The following is a 13,005-nucleotide window of genomic DNA, read 5'->3' on the forward strand; positions in this document are numbered from 1 at the left end:
TTTTACACATTTGTGCTGCTAGATTTTAGAAAGATTTGACAAAGATTACTAAAACTTGAAAGTATAACTCAGGCTGCCTCAAACTACGGCATTTCATTTGAATTGGCATGTAATCTGGAGATATTTTGGGTCATGATGGATGCACCAGAAAGATCCTTAATGACCCTGGAGAAGTAGTAGTCTTCAGCCCCAATTGAAGGATCATTTCAAATCAGGACAGCCTTTAACACACAGCTGTGACATGCAGCCCCTAAACAGACACACAGCTTTATTATCCATCCGACGGGTTGCAGGTCGGCCTCATGGTGTCCTGCCAGCATCAAAGAAAGGTTCACGGCTAATTTGAAGCCAAAACCTCCTCCGCTGAAACACGTCATCAAATGCAACCTTTAAATGAGATCTCATTTTTTTTAGTGTCTCTCTGTGACCCTCTCAACTATTTCTCATGTAATAAGCTCCTGGTACAGTCTCCAAACCAGTTGCAGGAGAAGGTTCAGACTCAGGTTGTCACTTCAAGTTGTTAGATTAATAAGATTGATAAAAATGTTTTGTCAGTGTGTGTAAACTTTGCATCCTAGTTTGGCCACTAATGAAAGGAAAAACAATTTAATTTTGCATAAATATTAGAAGCTAGTTTAACCAGGAAAGTATTGTTTTCTTTGGAATAAATACAACTATTTTGTATCAGACATGATCTGTTCAAGGTATTTCACAGACTTCACCTCTCCCGGAGCAAACCACGGAGCTAAGCTCTACCCGAATATTGATTCAAATTGTGAAAGGTGTCACCAAAACGAAGCAACCCTCAGCTACATGTTTTGGTCGAGCTCGAGGCTGAGCTCCTTCTCGCTATCTATCTTTGATAGCATCTCTTATGTCAGTAAGAACAGGATAAGCCCCAATCCACTCATGGCAATATTTGGTACCTCACCTAAAGGGATTACACTTTCAACAAATCAAGCAAATAAGGTTGCCTTTGTCACGCTCCTTGCCAGTAAATTAATTATTGTTAATTGGAGAAGTCCTAAGGCTCGACACATCATCTCTGCACCAGATGACTCTGATGTTAATAAAGTTGTTTGAATAAAGGCATAATTGTCTTTGTGATGAAGAGTGTCTTCTGCACAGGCAAAATGTAAATCTTTATGTACACAACTGTAAATAGTTCAAAAAACAAGACAGTGTCCTTTGTGACATCTGTTCAGGTGAACTGTAACTGATTCAGCTCTGTTACATCATGTAATTTGGTTCAGCCACAGGTCCGCCTGTAATCCTATTATACATGCACAGCCTCAGGCTGCCTCTGCCAGACCTGTGGGACAACGTGTTTTAGGAAACCTGTTTGGACCTGATCGAAGAAAGATGAGCTTTTCAACTTAAAAGTTGCTATTAAAGCATCCTGTCTTATTTTGGCCTGGAGGTTTCCTAACGTTGACCATGTTTATAACAGAGGTTCTCTGAAAATAGCTACCAGAGCATTATATTGATGAAGTAGTCTCTGATACTTTTCATTAAAACAAGATGAAAACATGCAAACAGTTCATCAGGACAGTCACAAAATTCTAACGGGATACATTTTGACGTTAGAACAACTTAAAATGTCAGCTGTAAAAAAGAAAAGTTTGTTCATACAACCAAAGTCCGCCATAGGTGACCCTGTGTTGTAAAGCCAGGGTCATCCATGGCCGACCAGGCGGCTTTATTGTTAAAAGGTCTTTAGGTGATGGAGGGTCAGCTGATATTTTCTGAGGTTGTACAGAACAAAACATCCAGACGTCCATCTTACAGAGAGGAAAAATAAAATCTCCTGTGATGAAAACAATGTTTGATTCATGGGAATAAAATAATTAATTGGTCAAAGAAACCAGAGGCAATGCATTCACATTAAACAATAAATCACATCCCATAAAGACTCAAAGAGAGAAGGTGCATTTTATTTTTTCATATATGACCAAACAATAGTAAAGGAAAGGTAAAACTAGCACAGTTTGCAACATGTTCTGATCACCCAGCCGGTGCAGCCTGACGTGGTCAGAGCTAAGCCTGAGAGTCATTGAGATCACTGTCTGGGGATCATAAATATCAGCATCCAAACTGTGAAGAAGACTTCTAAGATACACTTTCCTCTTAAAAGAAAGCTATAAAAAAGTATGGACATGATTAATAAGCCAAAGTAGTCCAACCTCTTCTTCATTTCATTTTTTTCTTTGTTTTTTGTAGTGCATACTTAGATCTTTGCCTTTTTGTAACCAGTTTGGAGCTTCCTTGAACTATACATAAAACTATTCGCTAGTCTTTTTTACTTTAGCTCCTGAAAGTTTTTGGGAAATATTTAGGCATGCTGAAGTTTCACACATGCCCGTCTAACATAGCTGTCTAATATGTTGTGTTTGTCCTGATAGGTTGATAAATCTGAGGCCTCTGATTGGAGCAGTTTGACACCAGACTATGGTGATATTATTCACTTACATTTACCTCGATGTAATCACAGGCAAAGTGAAGTTGATCTATCAAAAAAACAAAGAAAAAAATGAAATGAAGAAGAGGTTGGACTACTTTGACATCATTAATCTAAATGTTAATGTGAGTGTCAATGGTCGTCAACATACTCCTCCTTTAGTTTTAAAACTATTCTCCTGACTAAAGAAAAAGGCCAAAAGTCACAGATTCAAACATACATCAGCAAAAACTTAACGTCATCTCTAAGCCCAAGAAGAAAAAATACTTGTTAGGGTTAAATGTTTTCACGATGTGACTGTGCTCCCATCACCTGAAGAGTTTGAACTGAAATGTGATGCATGACTTTCAATCATTATCTGATCATCACAAACAGAGCGGCTAGCAGACAAATCCTCCGATGACAAACAAGCCAGTCAAGCTGAAGTCCTCTCGCCCACATGCGAAATGCAAAGAACAATGTTAGCACTGTGTAACATTTTTTCGACATGCAAAGCTGAACGTGCCCGCTCAACGTCTTCGAGGGCTGAAGATCTTCTTCACTGAAGACATGAATGACTGAGGGAGGTACGTCTCTTACAAGGATAATACTGAACTAAAAGAAAAAGTTTTCTCTACTCTTGGCTGGATTTTTAGGAAGCCACACAATCAGAGACTGTTTACATTGAGCCTTATTCAAAAGAAAGAGTTCACTTCTTCAATCATGCAGGACTAATGACACTGTGAAGGCCAAACAAGATGGAGGTGTGAAGCTATTATTTGAGTCATCTACAGTCTGAGACATGTGCAGTCATCAACATTAGTGAGTTGTTCAATGGGTGATATTGATTCATGCTGATAGCCACACACCAGAAAAGATAAAACTATGCATAAGGAGCTGAACAAGTGCATGACTTTTGAACCTTTTTACAGCATTGGTAAGTAACAATAATTTACCTGAACTACACAAACTAGCTGCAAGTTCTGTCAACTCTACAACCTACAAGAAACTGCACACAATCAGCTGACCGCAAGGATACTTACTGCAAGTAATTCAAATTCTTCATCGTCAAGATACTGACGTTTATTTGGAAAAAGAAGAAGCAGGAAATACTGCTGTGCTGAAGATGCTGTCAGAAGAGAAGCAGATTTCCTTTTTTTTTTTTTTTAAATGGGAGGTTTCACACAATCTAGTATGTCAAGATGAGGTTGAGATGTGCAAATACTATTTTTGTAAGGCCAGAGTGACCTTGACCTTACTCCATCAAATTCCAATCATTTCACCCTTTAGTCAGAGAGGCTGTTTTGAGCCAAATACCGAGAAATTCTTTTACAGCATTGCCTGAGATATTCCTTTCACGAGAGTGAGATGGACAGCCAGATGACTGCTGGCAGAGAGAGAGAGGGAGAGAGAGAGAGGGAGAGAGATTTGAGATCTGGCTGAGGTAGAGGTGTGAAAAAAAATGAAGGGCCATTTATGTTTTGAGTTTTTGAAATTTAATCCAACAATAATTTGACAGCCCGTGCAGTGGTATTACTTTTCTTTGCATGTTAAAAAAAAAAATGCATTCACAGATGTATTGCTTCATTGCAGAGGTGATGATAGGGAAGAAAAGCAGCCCCTGCCAGCCAATCAGAAGTACACTTTCTCTGATAAGGTCAATGGGAAACATCTAATCCACTCCTGGCCGATAGCTTGTGGCTTTTAATTTTTCACGAAAAATGCTACATCTTTCTTCTGTGTCTTTAGACTTTCTGAAAACTCATTGTTTAAAATCTTTCAACAAATTTGAAATGTACAGGCAATACATATTTGTACAAATACAAAAACAAAAATAGCTTCTGCTGGAAGAATCACCCGAATAACAAACAAAAGAGGTTTTAAACTTTGAGCTGCTTATTGCCAAACCCTGAAGAATGACTATTAGTCTCATGTCAGTGATTTAGTATTTGCAAATAATGAAGGCAAAGAGCACATATCTAAAGCGACCGTGGTGGAAAGGTGGAGTGGATAACATCTTAAACAGTTTAATAAGAACATTTCTGGCTTCATGCAAGCTTTTTACCAAGTGTGCATCCAGATTCATAAGACAAAAAATATCTAACATTTTAGGAACATAACAAAACAAATCATCATCATCGGATGGGCTCAGCTCAGCCTGTTTTATGAGGACAAACTAAGAAACAAACTAAGTGTGCTGCCAGGGGAACAAATACATTCTAAAAAAAGTTATTAAAAAAATATATGTGGCATGACTGTGTGTCATAAACCTCGTCAGAAGATACAAAACAACAGGTTGTTTTTTTATTATGGATTGTCTCATAATGTCTAAAATTAGGTTTTTGAAATATTAGGTCACAAAAAGTCCGACAATGCTTCTTCTTTCTTTCTTTCTTTTTTTTTTAAACGTGTGACAGGTCAAACTGTCTAGTCTGGTTTATGATTTAATTTAATGTTTTTTATCAGCCTGTTATCATGCACATTCACAAACCCTAATGGAAAAGAGAAGAAGAAGAAAATGAGGAAATGCAAGTTCAAGGTTATTTGTCTTCAAGATTTAAAAAAAATCAGGGGAAGTTGGGAGGGTAAAAATGATGAAAACTTGTTTGTACTTTTCATTTTGTTCGACTTAACAGCTTGTTCAAAGTTTAGACTGGTTTATGAAAAGCATGACTTTAATGTCCATCTCTGCTACTGTGACATCATCACCTGCTCGATCACAAATATTGCAGGTCTGGCCTGAGTGTCGTCAAGGTTTTCACTCCAAGAGTTCAACCGTGAAACGATTCTTTAACCCAGAATAATCGCTGAATTCAAAAAGTTACCGTAAATTCCGTACTATTGAGCGCACCTGGATATAAGCCGCACCGGCTAAAAATAAGTAAATAAATGTATTTGTACATATATAAGCCGCACTTGATTATAAGCCGCAGGTGTCCACGCTATAACAAGAGCTATTTACACAGACGTAGGCTACCGGTAACACCCGCAAATACTGTAGCGTCCGTACGGACGTTAAAGGACGACGAGAGCGTTCAAATAATAACTTTTAATAACCCGATCACTGTCGGCCGTGACCACGCCGTTTACAGCGGAGAGCAACACATCACTTGCCGTAACAATCCAACTCTCTCCCCCAGCGTTCTCTCATACAGCCACTCAACACGTTCTCGCTGGTGCATTCACTGACTCTCCACATAATCGGAATTATGAACACATTATCAACTACTGACTTTACAACATGAACCGTTACAATACGAAGCCTAGCCGACGGTGTCTGTAACACGGCTGATGAAAAAGATGACCGTAATATATTTCACAAGAAAAAGTCCATCCATTCACTGCCTCAGAATGACTTCATTACTCACTTCCTCAGTCTCTGTTGTCGCTGTCAGTGTCATCTTAACGTGCAGCAGCTCTGTTAGCTTCTTTGACAGCCAGGTCGATCGCCTTTAACTTGAAAGCTGCATCATATGTATTTCTCCGTGTGTTTTCCATCATGAGGGTGCGTGCATGAAGCGCAAAATGACTGATATTAAGATCCGACGTGACGAAGTCAAATGTTTTTGCGGCAGAAGCTCACTGTCCCCCATAAAAATTCCATGCATTAGCCGCACCGGAGTAGAAGCCGCAGTGCTCGAAGTGTGAGAAAAAAGTAGCGGCTTATAGTCCGGAATTTACGGTAATCATGGAAGTTGTCATTTTTAATCACATGTATGAAATGAATTTTGCATTGAAGTAAATCAAAAGTTACAACATTAACCTGATCTCAGAAAAAGGAACTCGCTAAAGATTGATAAGAACATGAAAACTGCATAAATGAATGTTAAGTGTTTGATGTCACATGGTGAATATTACAGCGGTGTTATTTTCCATCACTGCAGCTGCAGGAAGATGCTATGGAGGCGTTACTATGGTGCCCCGAAAGGCACAAAATAGAATGGGATTTATTTGAGTTGAAAAAAAAAAATAATAATAAATACATTTCAGACATAAATGTAATTTTAAATAAAGCATTAATTGTAACAACAGCAGTTCAAAGTGTTTTGGGTCACGGTTTCAGGCGTACCTGTAAATGAGACAACAGTAGTCGCAAAGTCACGTCTCTGTGTTCAGGACGACAAAGATGCATCAACACTTTGTCGTGTTTAAACCTGGCTTGCGAAATGTAAATTAAGTAAAACATTTAGTAAATGTAATGCTCCATATAATGCAGTGCACACACAAAGACGAATTGAACCGCAGCAAGCTTCTATCGTCCCGCCTCCCTCTGCTCAGGTTTAACTGAAACCCTTCACAACTCTCAGTTAAGCACCTGACATGCAGAGAATACTAATTCCTGCTGTCAGGTGCACTTTGCAGCTCTGCAGCATTTAGATTGTATAATTGATGCTAATTTATACAAGAGCACAACACTTCTCTGATATATGAGGTGATGTAATCAGCAGAGGATGAAAGTAAAACAAGCTTGTTATCAGAGCTGGTGTACTGCTCACAGCCTCACTGAAATATGAAAGCGCTGTTGAATCATTTATTTTATATCTCTGTGTTTTATGTGCAAGCTGCTCAAAACAAATCACCCCTGTAATGAGGATGTTTCATTGTTTTATATGATTAAGACGTAACCTTCACATACATTTGCACTTTCAGTTTACTTTGATAAGGACCCAGGTGCAGGCTCATTTTAACGATTAGAGTAACAGGCAGTAAAGTTAAACAAAGAAGGTGTACAGTATCAGGATATAGTGTTATTATTTGTTTATGTTATTTTGTGCAGGATCCTTGATTAGATACCATATTCCTCACATAGGAAACAATAAAGGTCTGTGTACAATGATGGTAGTTTTGCACTGGTAGCGTTCAAAGCCTCAGTTTCAGAGTGCTTCACACTGCGCTTACTGTTGCTAGGTTACCAGAGTTGACTTCCATATTAGTCAGTAGTGACGGTATGGTCTGTTTGAAGTAACAATATGTAACTTTTCCAACTAAAATTAGTGTTTACAGGACAATAACTTTCAACAGGGAGAATGGTGTCTCTGTTGCTACATCTCTATCTATGTAAATAAAAAAATCCTATTTACATTGACTCTAACATGGGCTCACGTAAGTCGACATGATGCCTAGGAATGCTACGATCTCTGAGCATGTGATTAAAACAGCTGCATCACCACATCTGTTCATCAGTGTGTTCTTTTCTCCACTCTTTTGTTGACATTGTGATTCAGCCAAACTATATAAAGGCAAATGTTCTCATTTTAGCATAATATAATGTGCTATTATATGCTATATAATATATATCCACCCTGCTCCTGCTGTAGGGGACATGTGGTAAATGGTTAATGGACTTGAGCTTGGAGAGCACTTTTCAAGTCTTCTGAATACTCAAAGCACTTTTACACCACAGGTCACGACGACACATTCACACCTATTCACACGTTGATGGAAAAGGCTGCTATGTAAAGTGACCACCAGAAGAATCACTCTGAATCCGGAGCTGGGGATGAAACTCCAAAACTTCTGGTTAAGAAACAACCGACTCTACCAACTGAGTCACAGCCGCACTGCAGACAACATACAGAGAAGTCCTACTGAAATGATCTAGTGCAGATTTGAAAACGTCCTATAATGTTGCTTTAAATAGCTCTGTGTGCTAAATATTTTCCTTTATTTTAGGAAATGTCACCAAGAACACAAGAAAACGATGAAACTGACTCATTAGCAGCTATTTTACACCTGAAATTGTTTCCTCACAAAGACCACTTAGATTAGCTGTTGATAACAAAGCTGATTTCAAAATTCTCAAACATTCTTGACTTGATCGGTCAGTGAGAGAGAAGTGACACTGACGAGCTTCTTCCAACAGCAGAACTTTTTCTAACTGTGAATGTAGAGTCATGGAAGAGCTAACGATGAGGGCGTTTGCATTCAGGCTGCTGAAAACGCTAAGCGACATAGGTTTTGTATTGAGCACAAAAAAACAGCCTTAATGGACACAGGCCCAAAGCTTCCTGCTGATATTACTTATTTGCACGGTTTTAATTAGAAACATAAATATTCAAACTTAGTTTTGTCGTCATGGAAAAACATTTCTGTCAGCGTGGGTTTCAGTTCTTTCATGATTGACATGTGGATTCAGGATATTTTTTATTCCATCGAGTCTCACGGAACATCTTAAACTAGCTTCTTTTCAAACAGATAATCGTTCATTTTAATTGACAGTAAAAGAGTTTCTAAGTGTTTGATGTGAGCGGGGCCATCTGTGGTGTAAACGGTGCAGTGACAGTCTCAGAGGTTTGTATGCAGGAGCTGTGATCACGCTTTAGGCCACATGTGGAGAGAAGGTGTCCCATTTTTTCTGCCAATTCTAAAGTCTTCTAAACAGTTTCCAGCTAAACTAACCCATGTGGCTCATCCGTGCAGTCTGCAGACATGAGATAGTATTTCGTGCCAGCAGCGTGCAGAACGTTGTGCAAATGTGTGTGAGTGATGAATGCTGCGGGTGCAGTGAGGACAATTTAAAACACAGATGCTCATCCGCAGATTCCTCCTCACTGTCGGCTCCTGCTGCAGCTCAGAGGGACGACACTCTTTTTCTATTTATTAAGTAGGTCTTAAGTCATGTGCATGATGTACTACTAAATTTGTCCTAATTTCTGTTAGCATAAGTTTATGAATGACAGTGTCTGAAAGTAATGACACTTTAAAAAAATGATATCTACTTACTAAGACAGGTAACGCAAGAGAGAAATGAATCCATGTAACAAGTCAAATCCAAAATGTTTTAGTTGCAAATTCTAAAAAGCTAAACATTTTGCGAAGTCCTCTCAGTTTGGAATTTTCCTGGAAATAAGCCTCTTTTAACATAATTAATAAGAGTAAAACCTTCACAGCATGTATTATGAAGTTCAGTAGAAAGTTGAGTGCAGTCTCATCAACAAGTCATGAGATGACTGTTTAAAGTCAGTCTGCTACCCGTACAGCCTGACTGACCTTTACGGGTATATTACTCAGCCGATATTGTAGTCACCGAGTTTTTTGCAATTCGATTTTAGAATTCTATTCTATTTTATATGTTCTGAAAAAAACACAGAACATACAATGACAACAGTAACAGCAGAACTAAGACGCTACTTTAAATAATAAATGATGTAATCTAACGGGGGAACGGTGGCCGAGCAGTTAGGTCACGCCCAATGTATGGAGGCGTTAGTCCTCAGAGCGGGCGGCCCAGGAGGCAGTCCTGCCTGTCATTCCCCTCTCTCCTCCAGTTCCTTTTCTCTCCATTGTACTGAGACAAAAATAGATCTAAAGTCGCTGGGATCGTTTTATCTTTTGTTTTTGCTCGAGCTGCAGTTTCCTGTGCATTATTGTGTTCAGAGATGTCGCATGTCAACCAGCAGGGCAGGCAACTGCTTGGGGCCCCAGACCAATAGGGGGCCCCTGAGAGCTCACAATACCACAGCAGCGGACCAAAATGTGCACATTTTGCAATGACCGTAGGAAATACCCCTAAAGGAGGTCCCATTTAAAAGCGCTCACTCTTGTTGCCTTGCAAAACGTTGCATATGTGATGAATGTTGGCTGTAGGGCCCCCAATTTATTTTTTTGCCTGGGGCCCAAACAAACTCTAGAATCGAGACAGGTTGTGTTAGCAGGCTGATGTTAGCACAGTTTAGTTAGCTTGTAGCTTTACGTTGCACATAAATTGACACATGATGGCCATGATGTAAAGGCGCTTTTGTAACATCCAAATAAACAGTGAGAAGACTTAGATGATGTTATTAGTAGATGTTATTCTTCTTCACTCTAGTCCTCGACTAAAACAGCTTTAAGGCTGTGCCATATAAACATGACGTAAACACAGCCACACAACACCACTGGTGGGACTCATGCTTCTCACTCACAGTAGACAGCCATTACTCAGAGAGACATTCACAGAGGATAAACTGGATTTCTGCTGTTTTTACGTGTTAAATGTTTAACATTGTAATGGATTATAAATCTCGTTTTTTTGTTTCTTAATTTGGAGTATGGGGTGTGGTGGGATATTGTTATTAACAATACAAACATACTCCAGGAGAGGCAGCATGTAGAGCTGTACACTTTACAAACAGCCTCAAAACTGCAAACCAACAGTGAGAGAGACAGAGTGACTGCAGCCCGTCTACTCAGATGATGCATGACCATAAAGTTAAATAAACTTATAGAAGAGAAATCAGTCTTTTTTCGTGAGTGGGATTTAAATTAGGTTACATTACCAGCAATAGACTGTAGTGCTTGTCAGCCTATTTATGGCTGTCGCCCCCGTTTTACAAATGTTCTCATGCCCTCTGGTTTAGGGCTGCACAATAAATTTTATCATTATTGCAATATGTCATTTTGCAACAAACACTTCACAAAGGTCTGAATTGACTGCAAAATGAATTATATAAACTTTTTGATGCATACAAGCACTACTTTCTCAGTCAGTATGTGGACATTTTACACGGTCTCACAAGGTTTGCATGCAGTCGGACGACACTCAAGCTAGCTATAGGCTGGCCCCAGAGTAAGTGGTTCAAATTTAGTGGTAAAAAATACTTTTCATTTATTTCGATCCACAAGAAACGCTGACATGGATTATCTAGTGTCAGTTTGTTTATCAGGTTTCATATCATAATTCCAAAAATAAAACTGCAAATGACTTCTTTCCTCATAGTGCTCGCCTTAAACACGATAGATTAAAGTTTATCATGATTGAATTATTCTAAAGTGAACGGGTGGCAGTAGCTCAGTCCGTAGGGACTTGGGGTGGGAACCGGAAGTTTGCCGGTTCAAGTCTCAGCGTGGACCTAATCTGGATATTTGTCTGGTTGCTGGAGAGGTGCCAGACCACTTCCTGAGCACTGCTCCCTCACTCTGACATCCCTCCGTTAGTGCATGTCCATAGGATCCTGTTCGTGTATGTGTACATTTGAACCTGTGTGTGTGTTGCATGATAATCAGTGTAAACACCAAACTTCCCCTTGAGGGATCAATAAAGTTAATCTTTGGCTGAAACGATGTGATTTAATACACACTGGCACTGAGTGAGTATACGGGCAGACCTTTTTCTTGTTGCTGTTTGTATTTCCCTGCACCTTTATGCACCTCATATAACCATCCTTCGTCACCATTTATAAATCAACCAAAGCCTTTATTTTTTAAATGATAGGTTCTGGAAACAGCATTAAACATGATGTTGATAGTGTTCATGTATTAGAGATGCATCCGGTGAACAAATATCGGCCCATCAGTAAATAATGTGCCATACACCAATGTCAGTTCAGCTGATATCTATCTGATGTGGTACATCAGTTTAATGCTGTAAGCTCATACAACTAAGAGCTGATTCAGAGGATGGGTTTGTATTGGGCAGAAGACATCGCCTGCAGATTTGTTTTTATGGTAAAATGTTTAGCAGTGGTAGTCTTACATCATCTCTGACAGAGAGCAGAGACATGCGGATTGTAAGCCATGTTTAAGGGACACATACAGTGAGGAACTTTTTACAACAATTAGACACCCACCATCAAAGAGCTTATTTGGAAAACAGACACAAACAATCACAAAGAAGTAATGAATGAAACATTGGTATCACAGTTGGCCATCGGATTATGGTTATCTGTTTATGAATCTGAGTCAGTATCAGCAGGGAAGTCTTTCAGTCTGGTTTTATTAGGAGCATTCTCAAATCTAACTAAAGCTGACACCAGGCTTCAGGTAAACAGGTATACTGCTTCAGTCTCATCATGTTGACCTGATGAGCTGCTGTGGAGTGAGAGTGACCCACACAGACACAGAACCTGGTGCTTAAATGATCTTTACTTTAACTACCTTTAGTCACAGATAGGGGCTCTCTTTAGCACGAGAACCGTGGTGATGAGAACGCCTTTAATGTAGTCTAAACATGAGCATGTGAGTAAGACTTCAAAAAATGTAAACCTTTCATTAAATGTGACGATTTTCTGTTTGTCTTTGTCTGACAACAAGTCATTTATAGTCTCTCTTTGCCTCAGGAATTTGTACGTTTTAGTAGACTAAACACTCACAGAAAATATTAGTCAGATTAATCTGTCATAGAAATGATATGAAAAAATGTTGAAAATGTTTGCTGTGGCCTGAACTCCGCTCCTGACGGTAAATGAAGGACGTGTTTCCCTTTCAAACACCAAACTCTTCAATGGTTTGTCATCATACTGATCAGGGGCGTCTCCAGGTTTTCTGGACCCCTCACTTTGGGCCCCTCCACCACAGCCTCAGCCAACCCTGAGTTATTACTTTGACCACACCTACGTTACACAAATAACCCTTTAAAAGACTCAAATCAAGCGTAATAAAATGACACAATTTCTTCTATTTTAATGATCGACACTGCAAACTGAAGCTTTAAAATAAAGATTTATAAGCAAACACCTGCAAACGGTGCAGGTTGCACAAATACATCGGCAACGTTTTGGTACTGAAACGCAGTTTTGTGCAATTTAGACATTCTGCAGGTGTTTGCTGCAATTTTTGATGAACCCATTCTTCTCTTACCCGTCTTTCAT

At 39.3% G+C, this 13,005-nt stretch overlaps 1 protein-coding gene across 1 annotated transcript in view; it reads right to left on the reverse strand.

Moving 5' to 3' along the window:
- npr3 (natriuretic peptide receptor 3) overlaps positions 1-13,005 on the reverse strand; it is a 34,577-nt gene that overhangs the window by 19,441 nt on the left and 2,131 nt on the right. The window lies entirely within an intron of this gene.

The sequence above is a fragment of the Symphodus melops genome (assembly GCF_947650265.1).
Source record: "Symphodus melops genome assembly, chromosome: 1".
Classification (NCBI taxonomy): domain Eukaryota; kingdom Metazoa; phylum Chordata; class Actinopteri; order Labriformes; family Labridae; genus Symphodus; species Symphodus melops.